A 12655-nucleotide genomic window follows, 5' to 3' on the forward strand; every position below is an offset into this window, starting at 1 on the left:
GCTCAGCAAGACTGACCATAGGGCCATTGAGGCTGGCAAAACTTAGACGTTAGAGCCGACTCATGAATTCCCAGGTGGTAAAAAGAACAGTTTCAACCCTTATCCAGTCACATTTTGAAAAAACAATTCAAATTGGAAATGACAGGATTCAAAAGTTTTAACTTGCGAGTTAAAATGACAGAGATATACAAAAGTGTTCCTGCTGAGGAACTTCTTAAAGCACATATCTCAAAAACTATGGAACGCTTTACACCAAATCAAACAAGCATTTGCAATGCAACAGGTCTCGCGTTTGCTCATGTTAGAGCTGATCGCGTTGTAAACTCCTAACCCGACTTTTCATCTATCGGCAAAAGTGCTTTTATGTACGTAACCCGAAAAAGTGAAATTAACTGTGTAAAGCGCTCGACTTCTGCCAAGCGAAATCGCGCTAGGAAAATAGAGAAAAAGTGGTCCACGATCCGACAGAAAACAGTGAGCCTCGCATGTTTTCTGTACTTGGTCGCTGCGCTCGAGGAGGGCTAACCACCGGAAAAGGCATGACGTGTGCATGCCTTCCACTAATGAAAGCAAGCAGATTTTACTAGGCAAGCCCACGAACCAATCAAACACACTGACGTGACGTCGACAGGGCTCCGAGCCCTTTTCTAATAACTAAAGCACCTCCCTGCAATATGCATGCGCGAGGGCATGCAACGCAGGCTCGACCCTAAAAAGGATTGCGATCTGATTTAAGTTTTACTTTCATGCCAAGCTTTGTATACATCTATTCATCTGTTCGGGCTGCAGATGTGAGCACACTTTCCAACACAATCTAAGATGGGAAATCACTTGTTTTTTCACCCCCACTTCCTCCTGGTGTGTTTCCTGCGGACAGATCTTCAATCTTAGATGACTGAGTAAGTAAACTGACAGGTTTCATGCAAATCTGTCTATGGGGTCAAAAGTTATAAGTAAATACAAAACTGTATTTTCAATGTAAACTCTGTCCCAACCATAGCTACACAGTGTCTTATGAAGTGGCAGTTAAATGTGGATCAATTAAAAATGTCATTTACTAGAACTCTATTAAAAAACATCTTAGCACACAGTTATTAAAGCGCAAATGTCAAACTGCATAGTAGACCGCACTCAACATTTGAAAAACTCGGTTTACTGTCTCAGAGTTTCCATATTACAATTATTGAACACATGAAACAATTCTCCTAATTGCAACAACCGCTCTTCAGTGTGATTTTTCCCTACTTCGCAGTTTTCACCTCATGACTCCTGGTTTAGGTTAAATATCTTTTTTGAAACAAGTAAAAAAGAAAAATGACAGAATAAACAATACATCTAGATACTCAGAGTATAATATAGTATTTATTACCCTTGTTGAAAGATAGGAGTGATATCATGTCTCTTGTGAGTTATGGTCGCTCCCCACAATGAACAATGGTAATGAATGGCATAGTACACTCTGTGCATCTGTATATTTGTGGATGGTTGCTGCCCCTAAAGGTTTGTTTTCCGTTTTCATCCTATTGTCTTTTTATTTGTTATAAAGTTTTAAGTTGTGTGAAATCACAGATATGGTCAGGAAACTAACAGTAATCGCACAAGGAGATAATATGACTAGCATAAACTGTTATAAAAGAGAATGCAACAAGGTTTGTGTTCCATATTAAAATAATGGAGAATGCAAACTGTAGCACAAAGCTAAACAGAACAAAACCAACAAAAAACGTTAGGAAACATTCTAACTGTATTTATTAACGTATATACACCCACAAATATATCCATTGATTGATATTTACCTTTCCAATTTGAAGGGATCCAAAATCATGGTAATCTGAAATGAGTGTCATTCCAAATTAATGGATCCGAAATAATGGCAGGACGAACTTGTGGATCCAAAATAGTGGTGCATGCCACTTGACTCATCATTCCTCTCAACAATGATCTTTGTTTCCTTTTGTGACACCACCTGCTATGCTTGACTAGTTGGGTGTTATTCTTTAGACCAGAACGCCATCTCATATTTCACTGTTTGGCAGACGGAGGTTTTCTACTTGCTAACATTTTTGGGGGGTTCCCTTTCTTCATGCATAGACGTGCTAGGTGTCCACTATGGAACAGCAGGCGAAGTGTTCCTTCTTTTCCAGCCAAAACTAACCGCCTGGATATAGAGGGTGGATTAGGCGGAGTAACGGAGGGTATTTAATCAGTATTTTAAGCATAGCCCACTCAAGACCGATGCTTTGTTCCTTGCATATTTGCTTTGACTTCTTCAGTATTTTCATAAAACGCTCCACCTAGCCACTGGTTAGAAGCCAATTGGAGGCTGTGCTCGATGTTTGAATATTGTTGGTAGTCTTGGAATTTTATGCTTTTAAACAGGAGTTCACTGTCTGTTGTGAACTCCTCAGTTATTTATCCGGTAACCAATATTTACTCCAATCAGGGCACTACCTTTTTAAAATATGTTATTGGCACAGACCCTACCTAAGGATACTCAGTGGATGCATTAACAGTTTTGAACAGCTGCCTGCCATAAGGGATTGTGCAAAACAACGACTTAGGCATGATCATGGATTTCAATTCTCTTCACCTATTATTGGTGCTAGAGGTTCTGCATTTCCTGCTGTGTGACAAAGATGACACTGTGATACAAACTCTTCTGCTACATTGCCCCAATTGGGAAACAAGATTTTTTTTCATGTAGGTGCACATTGGTGTGTACAATTCCCTGGTGGCTCACATGAGCCGTGCCAGTGCTTTCATTATCACCATGGTCAGTTATACAAACCTCTCACCTCTTGGTGTTAGACCACGTTCAGCCATAAACAGTTCATGTCTCACTCGCATTGAGGCCTGCAAGGTGGTTTTGGCAGCTACTTCTCAGTTTTGCTGTCTCCCAGGAATGTTTTCCATTGGTTAGATGCTGAGGCATGACTGCGGCCTATAAATGTTCATCTGTCTTCAAGACTTTATTACTTTTTTTATGGGTCTTGCTTTAGGGCATGCCCATGTCACTATTAGCCTCATGTGTTTCTCCATATCATTAGCCTGGAACTTCTCCCTTTTACGCGTGTAGCCTATGGACACGTTGTCATTGGGGTTGTTAGCCCTCCCGCAACAGGACTTCTCAAAGCTGTATTGTGGTAGCTGAAATGCCCAGTTTTCAATCCAAAGAGGCGGATAAATGTTTGATCCATGGAACAATGTTATCAGTTGTGTGTGATAAGTTATTAACCTGAATTATTTTCCATAACGACATAAGTGACATCGCCAACCGCATCATTTGATGGCAATCACCTCCTCTATCAGTAAATATGGAGCTTGTTATTTTAGCTTTTTTTGTTACATTTTATAGTTTTTAGGACATTCGGACTGCAGCATGGGCAATTAGGTACTATTTTACACACCATAATGAAAGCAGACTACAAGCAATGGATTACTACACATACTATCCTCATTTCATTCTGCAGCTCTTCAGGACCTCACTGTAGGAAAGTACCATCTTGCCTGGCATGTTACCCCCATTTTTCACTGTATATATGTTGTTTTAGTTGTATGTGTCACTGGGACCCTGGTAACCCAGGGCCCCAGTGCTCATAAGTGTGCCTGAATGTGTTACCTGTGTAGTGACTAACTGTCTCACTGAGGCTCTGCTAATCAGAACCTCAGTGGTTATGCTCTCTCATTTCTTTCCAAATTGTCACTAACAGGCTAGTGACCAATTTTACCAATTCACATTGGCTTACTGGAACACCCTTATAATTCCCTAGTATATGGTACTGAGGTACCCAGGGTATTGGGGTTCCAGGAGATCCCTATGGGCTGCAGCATTTCTTTTGCCACCCATAGGGAGCTCTGACAATTCTTACACAGGCCTGCCACTGCAGCCTGAGTGAAATAACGTCCACGTTATTTCACAGCCATTTTACACTGCACTTAAGTAACTTATAAGTCACCTATATGTCTAAGCTTTACCTGGTAAAGGTTAGGTGCAAAGTTACTTAGTGTGAGGGCACCCTGGCACTAGCCAAGGTGCCCCCACATTGTTCAGAGCCAATTCCCTGAACTTTGTGAGTGCGGGGACACCATTACACGCGTGCACTACATATAGGTCACTACCTATATGTAGCTTCACAATGGTAACTCCGAATATGGCCATGTAACATGTCTATGATCATGGAATTGCCCCCTCTATGCCATCCTGGCATAGTTGGCACAATCCCATGATCCCAGTGGTCTGTAGCACAGACCCTGGTACTGCCCTTCCTGGGGTTTCACTGCAGCTGCTGCTGCTGCCAACCCCTCAGACAGGCATCTGCCCTCCTGGGGTCCAGCCAGGCCTGGCCCAGGATGGCAGAACAAAGAACTTCCTCTGAGAGAGGGTGTGACACCCTCTCCCTTTGGAAAATGGTGTGAAGGCAGGGGAGGAGTATCCTCCCCCAGCCTCTGGAAATGCTTTCTTGGGCACAGATGTGCCCAATTCTGCATAAGCCAGTCTACACCGGTTCAGGGGACCCCTTAGCCCTGCTCTGGCGCGAAACTGGACAAAGGAAAGGGGAGTGACCACTCCCCTGACCTGCACCTCCCCTGGGAGGTGTCCAGAGCTCCTCCAGTGTGCTCCAGACCTCTGCCATCTTGGAAACAGAGGTGCTGCTGGCACACTGGACTGCTCTGAGTGGCCAGTGCCACCAGGTGACGTCAGAGACTCCTTGTGATAGGCTCCTTCAGGTGTTGCTAGCCTATCCTCTCTCCTAGGTAGCCAAACCCTCTTTTCTGGCTATTTAGGGTCTCTGTCTCTGGGGAAACTTTAGATAACGAATGCAAGAGCTCATCCGAGTTCCTCTGCATCTCTCTCTTCACCTTCTGCCAAGGAATCGACTGCTGACCGCGCTGGAAGCCTGCAAACCTGCAACATAGTAGCAAAGACGACTACTGCAACTCTGTAACGCTGATCCTGCCGCCTTCTCGACTGTTTTCCTGCTTGTGCATGCTGTGGGGGTAGTCTGCCTCCTCTCTGCACCAGAAGCTCCGAAGAAATCTCCCGTGGGTCGACGGAATCTTCCCCCTGCAACCGCAGGCACCAAAAAGCTGCATTACCGGTCCCTTGGGTCTCCTCTCAGAACGACGAGCGAGGTCCCTCAAATCCAGCGACTCTGTCCAAGTGACCCCCACAGTCCAGTGACTCTTCAGTCCAAGTTTGGTGGAGGTAAGTCCTTGCCTCACCTCGCTGGGCTGCATTGCTGGGAACCGCGACTTTTGCAGCTACTCCGGTCCCTGTGCACTTCCGGCGGAAATCCTTTGTGCACAGCCAAGCCTGGGTCCACGGCACTCTAACCTGCATTGCACGACTTTCTAAGTTGGTCTCCGGCGACGTGGGACTCCTTTGTGCGACTTCGGGTGAGCACCGTTTCACGCATCCTCGTAGTGCCGGTTTCTGGCACTTCTCCGGGTGCTACCTGCTGCTGAGAGGGCTCCTTGTCTTGCTCGACGTCCCCTCTCTCTCCTGGTCCAATTTGCGACCTCCTGGTCCCTCCAGGGCCACAGCAGCGTCCAAAAACGCTAACCGCACGATTTGCAGCTAGCAAGGCTTGTTGGCGTTCTTTCGGCGGGAAAACACTTCTGCACGACTCTCCACGGCGAGAGGGATCCGTCCACCAAAGGGGAAGTCTCTAGCCCTTTTCGTTCCTGCAGAAACCTCAGCTTCTTCTGTCCAGTAGAAGCTTCTTTGCATCCACAGCTGGCATTTCCTGGGCATATGCCCTTCTCCGACTTGCTTGTGACTTTTGGACTTGGTCCCCTTGTTCCACAGGTACCCTAGATTGGAAATCCACAGTTGTTGCATTGTTGGTTTGTGTCTTTCCTGCATTATTCCTCTAACACGACTTCTTTGTCCTTAGGGGAACTTTAGTGCACTTTGCACTCACTTTTCAGGGTCTTGGGGAGGGTTATTTTTCTAACTCTCACTATTTTCTAATAGTCCCAGCGACCCTCTACAAGGTCACATAGGTTTGGGGTCCATTCGTGGTTCGCATTCCACTTTTGGAGTATATGGTTTGTGTTGCCCCTATCCCTATGTTTCCCCATTGCATCCTATTGTAACTATACATTGTTTGCACTGTTTTCTAAGACTATACTGCATATTTTTGCTATTGTGTATATATATCTTGTGTATATTTCCTATCCTCTCACTGAGGGTACACTCTAAGATACTTTGGCATATTGTCATAAAAGTAAAGTACCTTTATTTTTAGTATAACTGTGTATTGTGTTTTCTTATGATATTGTGCATATGACACTAAGTGGTACTGTAGTAGCTTCACACGTCTCCTAGTTCAGCCTAAGCTGCTCTGCTAAGCTACCATTATCTATCAGCCTAAGCTGCTAGACACCCTATACACTAATAAGGGATAACTGGGCCTGGTGCAAGGTGCAAGTACCCCTTGGTACTCACTACAAGCCAGTCCAGCCTCCTACACTCACCGCCTCCATAATGTAAGGCATCTGCGTATGCCCTGCTGGGGCTCACAGGAGACATAGACAAAGGAGTCATTTTGATAACTTGGGGCCAGTTTTAGGGTTTGGCAGGTGGTAATCCATCCAACAGAGTAGTAGATGAAATTACCTACATCACCATGGCTGACTTTATCTCCACCACCCTGATAGACTACCATCAGCCAAATTCAGAGATGACTGGCAGCCCAGCGGTCATCTCTGTACCTTGAAAAGAATCACTTTCTATGGTAGTTGCGTTCAAGGTACTAAAGGTTTGGTGGACAGATGCCTTCGGTTTTGACAGCTAGCCACCCACCTTTCATACTTTTTTTGTTTTTTTGCAGATACAAAACCTCAAAGCAGGAGTTTCTTTCTGGAAACGCAAAAAAAGAATGACTCCCCCCACTCTAGAAGTTCTCTCAGAATGCCTTGCATAAATATTGCCACTGCACATTTCTCTGTCAATATTAGGGTCTCACTAATAACTCCGCCTTGCCAGTGCCTGCAAGCGAACAAAGTAAAGCACACTGCAAATCAATACTGAAAACCTCACATTTCACAAACATGAATGTGCACATATGCAGCATTTAGCTATCAACAAGCTAAATGTCAATAAAGTTTTCATTGTCCAGTATCAATGCAGTGTAAAAGCCTTTTCTCTATCTTTAACCTTCAACCAAAGCAACCACAAAAACCAATCAATCAATCAATCAATCAATCATAGTATTTATAAAGCGCGCTATGTACCCGTCAGGGTTTCGAGGCGCTGGGGGGGGGGGGGGGGGGGGGAGCGCTGCTGGTTTAGCGGTCGAAGAGCCAGGTCTTGAGGAGCCTTCTGAATGCGAGGAGGTCCTCGGTCTGGCGAAGGGATGTGGGGAGAGAGTTCCAGGTCTTGGCGGCGAGGAAGGAGAAGGATCTGCCGCCGGATGTCTTGCGCTGGATTCGGGGTACGATGGCGAGGGCGAGGTTGGCGGATCGGAGTTGACGTGTTGGGGTGTAGAAGTGGAGTCTGGTGTTGAGGTAGGAGGGTCCGGTGTTGTGAAGTGCCTTGTGAGCGTGGGTCAGGAGTTTGAAGGTGATCCTCTTGTCTACCGGGAGCCAGTGGAGTTCCTTTAGGTGAGGGGAGATGTGACTTCGGCGGGGTATGTTGAGGATCAGTCGGGCGGAGGCATTTTGGATACGTTGGAGGCGTTTGATGTCTTTGGTTGGGATGCCAGTGTAGAGTGCGTTGCCGTAGTCAAGTCTGCTGCTGACGAGGGCCTGGGTCACCGTCTTTCTGGTTTCTGTTGGAATCCACTTGAAGATTCTGCGGAGCATTCGGAGGGTGTTGAAACAGGAGGAGGAGACGGCGCTGAAAAAACCAATAACTAAGGCTCATGCATCACTGCACCAAAAGTGCTCAAACTTGATACAAAACTCTCCCCATGTCACTCTCCCAGTTACCTTAGATGCTTATGGTGGGCAGTTTTTAAGTTGAGGCTCCTGTGTCACGTTGGTGGTGCCCCGGCTCCTCTTAGGACAACATGTCCTCAAATCATGTATAATTTTCTCGACGCCTCAGGTGGTTTACGGCAATTATTCTTGTCCTGCTGCGGTCTCATTTGCTTCAGCCACTGTGGGCTGGTAAATTGTTACTTTTTTCTTTTATTATTTTTTTTTTCAAGTCAAACTGCCCTCTGTTGAACACATTTTTTTCCTGTGGTGGGTGCTTCCATCCCCCTCTGGGTAAAACCCAGGTTCTTTTTGCTTGAGGCACCATGGGAGCCCAGGCCCCAATAACCAAGCCGGCTCCAATTCCCAGCTGGCACGCCTTAGTAAGTGCCAGCAAAGACGCCAGCTCGTCCTTCTCTTTCCTGCTCTTTTGAGCATGCATGGGGGTACTGCGCTGCATGCTCCTGATTCTCCCCAGACATGGGCACAGGGAGAGGCACACAGCAATGCCCCTGGGTCTCTGTACCTCCGCAGGGGAAAAAAAGACAGGAAATGGCGAGCCCCACACACCCTCCCCCCCTTTGTAAGGCAATCCCCGGCACTGGCCATTCCATTGTGACAGAACTGTTTCAGGAGGCACCAGGTGATGGTACAATGGCACTGGGATACCAGGCTAGTCTCCCGAAGCACTGTTCCTACTTCCTGTGTAGTCCCCTGTTTCCCTAATGGAGGAGTTTGAAAGATGAGAGTTCTAGAAGGTAAGCACCTCTGCCAAATCTAAAGATGCCACATCATTTCTCATCCATTTTAAGACCACTCTCCCCACCCCCTGCCGGCGTGCTTCCTGGGATTTTCCAATCTCGCAAATTCAAGACATCTTTCAAAGTCTGAAAAGACAGTTCATACTTTTTGGTGAGATCACGCAGTTTCTGTAAAGGTAGTAACATCTCCACGCACAAGAACGTGAGTCTTTCTGGCTGTGAAAGTATCTTGCAGCTTGTGCAGGTCAGCACAAACACCTTTAAATAAGAAAAACGCTGTGCAAAAAAAGATTCAATTTTTTATTTGGAAGGTACAATAATCCTTTTGAAGCATTAGTCCTATAATTTCAACAGCCTTTGTATAACTGCTCTCAGTCACTGAAGATGATTACTGATGTTGATGGCACAGATTAAGAGGACTTTTAAGGCCTGTTGGATCAACTAGTATTGCTGTGATTGCAATTTAGAACATCCCAGCCACTAATGATATGCTAAAACTAACACATTTGTATCTTCTTAGACCAATGTCCACAGGAAAAGTGATGTAGTTCCTTTCCTAAGCCAGGAGTAACTGATAGTACCCACAGTTTAGATCCAGCTTGGAGAACCACCTTCCACGACTCGGATTTCAGCAGGTAATCAGTTTTGGACATCTTTCCCTCCTGATAGCCTTGTTCGGGGCCTCATATCAATGGAGATTCTCATGGCACCTAGCTGTGTGGTTTTGAGGGTGATCACTGGTGGTAGAATGCTGAGTAGGCCCTTCCCATCCACCTGCCATCTAATATGGGCAGGCAGTCTCTTATGCGGCAATACCAAGAGTTGCACAGTAGTCAATGTATAGATGAACACTATTTATTCTGGTGCCTACCAGACCTGTATACTTTGCCGCCAGGGTGTCTTTCAGCCCACACCATGAGTGTGAACTGTATTAACTGAGGATTCTCGGCAATATTGCACCTCATCAAAGTGCCAGGATGCGGGAGTCATCGACCTTAGATCATGTTTAATATGTTTCAAAATTTCCTACCAAACAGTGGTTTGGTGCCTTCATGCGCCTACATCTAGGTGTACACTTGTGACACTTTTGGTTCTGTCATAGATGGTGGAATTACTTCTGGTCCAAGATGCTACATAGGGATCTGTGTTGGGTTGTAATATCTAGGGTTTTCACCTTTTCCCATCATCTGGATTGAGAGCACCCAGGTTTTGCGTTTGGGTCTATGAAAAACCTTAGAAAGATTTCCTCATCTTATTTATTCAGATGAAAGGGCAGTTGCTGCTACACCCAATTAGCCTCATGTCCACCCCAAGCAGAAGGAGAACCAAGAATAGCAGCTCCTGCTTCAAAGAATACAGGTTCAATCTGAGCCATTGACAATGGAGTCACTTTAAGTTGCACAACACAGCTGCATATGGTTGTTTGTTTCTACTTAATTGATGGGAGTTGAAGGTGGCTCATCTTTAATTTTAATAACCAGATAAGGAAAACCACTCCCATTTTGTAGGCTGGAGCATGACAGTTTGTGCAATATCTCATGGATGTGGTAGTATTCAAACCCATTTGTGGGTCTCTTAGTATTAACAGGTATTACAAATTGGATCTCTTGTTGGCTGAGGTATGCATCCTGTCTAGGTAAGGGCCATAATCCTAGTCAGGGTAAGTCAGTTACACTATCCAAATTAACTTGTGCTCACCCTCTGCTAGCTTGGCACAGAGCAGTCAAGCTTAACTTAAGCGGCAAAGTGTAAAGTATTTGTGCAACACACACCCACAGCAACACAATGACAAATGACACAAAAAGACTCCACACAGCTTTAGAAAACTAGAGAATATTTATCTGAGTAAAACAAACCCAAAATGTCAAAAACTGAATCAGTAGAGGTCGAGATATGAATTTGTGAAGATTAAGGCCCTCATTACAACCCTGGCAGTAAATCCCGCTTACTGCCGTGCAGAAGACCGCCAACACACTGCTGCGGCGGCAGAATTCCGCTACAGCTATTACGACCCACAGCTCGGAATCCGCCAAAATCCAGACACCCACACAAGTCTGCCACACCAAAGGTCAGTGATAAACTGGCGATAACAAAACCTCCACCATCACGCCAACAGGAATACGCCCACACTATCACGACACACGAAACCACGCGGCGGTCTTTCAACCGCGGTATTCTATTGGCGGTACACACCGCCACGCTCAAAATACACACACATTTACAAAACACAACCACATTGGACAATTCCAAATACACACACCTGATACACATACACACACCACTCCCACACACCCAATCCAATATAAAACACACACCCACAAACCCTTACAACCAGAATTGCGAGAGAAGGCCAGAGAGAGACACCACCAGAAACAACACTAGCATCCACAGGCACACAACATCATCACTCACACAACATCCACGTGCCTCAGACAACACACACAAACATCCCCTCACACATCCCAACCGACACCACCTCACACATCACCCACACCACATCATGGCACCTCAACGACACCCCAGGTTCTCTGAGGAGGAGCTCAGGGTCATGGTGGAGGAAATCGTCCGGGTAGAGCCACAGCTATTCGGATCACAGGTGCAGCACACCTCCATTGCTAGGAGGATGGAGCTATGGCGCAGAATCGTCGACAGGGTCAACGCAGTGGGACAGCACCCCAGAACACGGGATGACATCAGGAAGAGGTGGAACGACCTAGGGGGGAAGGTGCGTTCCGTGGTGTCAAGACACCAGATTGCAGTACAGAGGACTGTCAGTGGACCCCCACCTCCTACCCCACAACTAACAACATGGGAGGAGCAAGTCTTGGCTATGCTGCAACCTGAGGGCCTCGCAGGAGTAGCAGGAGGAATGGACTCTGGTAAGGCTAATCTTTACTACTTAATCCCCCACCCTACCTGTATGCCATCACATACCCCCACCCTCACCCCCATCACTCCAACACCACACATATGTCCCACTATCACAACCCACACATCCCAACACCAAGCCCTGCATGCAACACCAAAGCATGAACACCCATCACCAAAGCATGTCCACAACAGATACCCACTCAGACCCCAAACCAAATATCACACCAGGACCTAGACAAGAATGCAAGCACTGGAGTACAGGGTCACTCACCCATTGCACACGATGGCACACACAGATGCAATAATCATGCCTTTACACCCCTGCAGGACCCCTACCCAACGTCACCGGACAGGAGGTTCCGGACATGTCTAGTCCCCCCACAGAAGAGGCCCACAGTGATGATAGCATCTCTGCACAACTGGATCAAGATGACCAGCCCGGCCCATCTGGGACCTCTGGACAGTCGGTTCCCCTGACACTGGCACAAGCCACTACAGAGCCTCCCCTCTCAGGAAACACCAGCACAGCAAACACCAGACGGGCCCATCCCTCTGTCCCCAGGACACGTCAAGCAGCAATGTGTCCACCACTACAGGGAACCCAGGCAAACCCACCACCCCAAGAAAATCAGGGACCTGGTGGCAGTGGGCACACAGTTCAGGGGACAGAGGAACTGGAAAACAGGGGAATTGGGAGCACTGCTGTGTGACAGGGGGAGGACAGGCCCAGGGAACCCACTCTCCACGAGGCCCTCTCTAACATCATGGAAGCGTACCATCATTCCCAGGAGACGATGGCAACGGTACTGGCCAACTTTCAGGAGACCCAGCGGCTGAGGAACACTATCTGGGGATCAGGGAGGGACTCAAGTCCATCAACACCACCCTGGTCACCATTGTAGGGGTGCTGCAGGACCTTGTCAACACCAGGAGGGACACTGTGGCACAACAAGGGGCCCCTGACACTAGCCTGGATGATGAACAGCCCACCAACTCCACCAGCGCTAGTGGACAGGAGGCACCGCCACAGGACCACAACACCAGCACCCCACCCCCTGCAGATGGACAGCCACCCCACAAGCGGTCCCTGAGATCCAGGA

Source organism: Pleurodeles waltl, chromosome 8 (genome assembly GCF_031143425.1).
Source record: "Pleurodeles waltl isolate 20211129_DDA chromosome 8, aPleWal1.hap1.20221129, whole genome shotgun sequence".
Taxonomy (NCBI): domain Eukaryota; kingdom Metazoa; phylum Chordata; class Amphibia; order Caudata; family Salamandridae; genus Pleurodeles; species Pleurodeles waltl.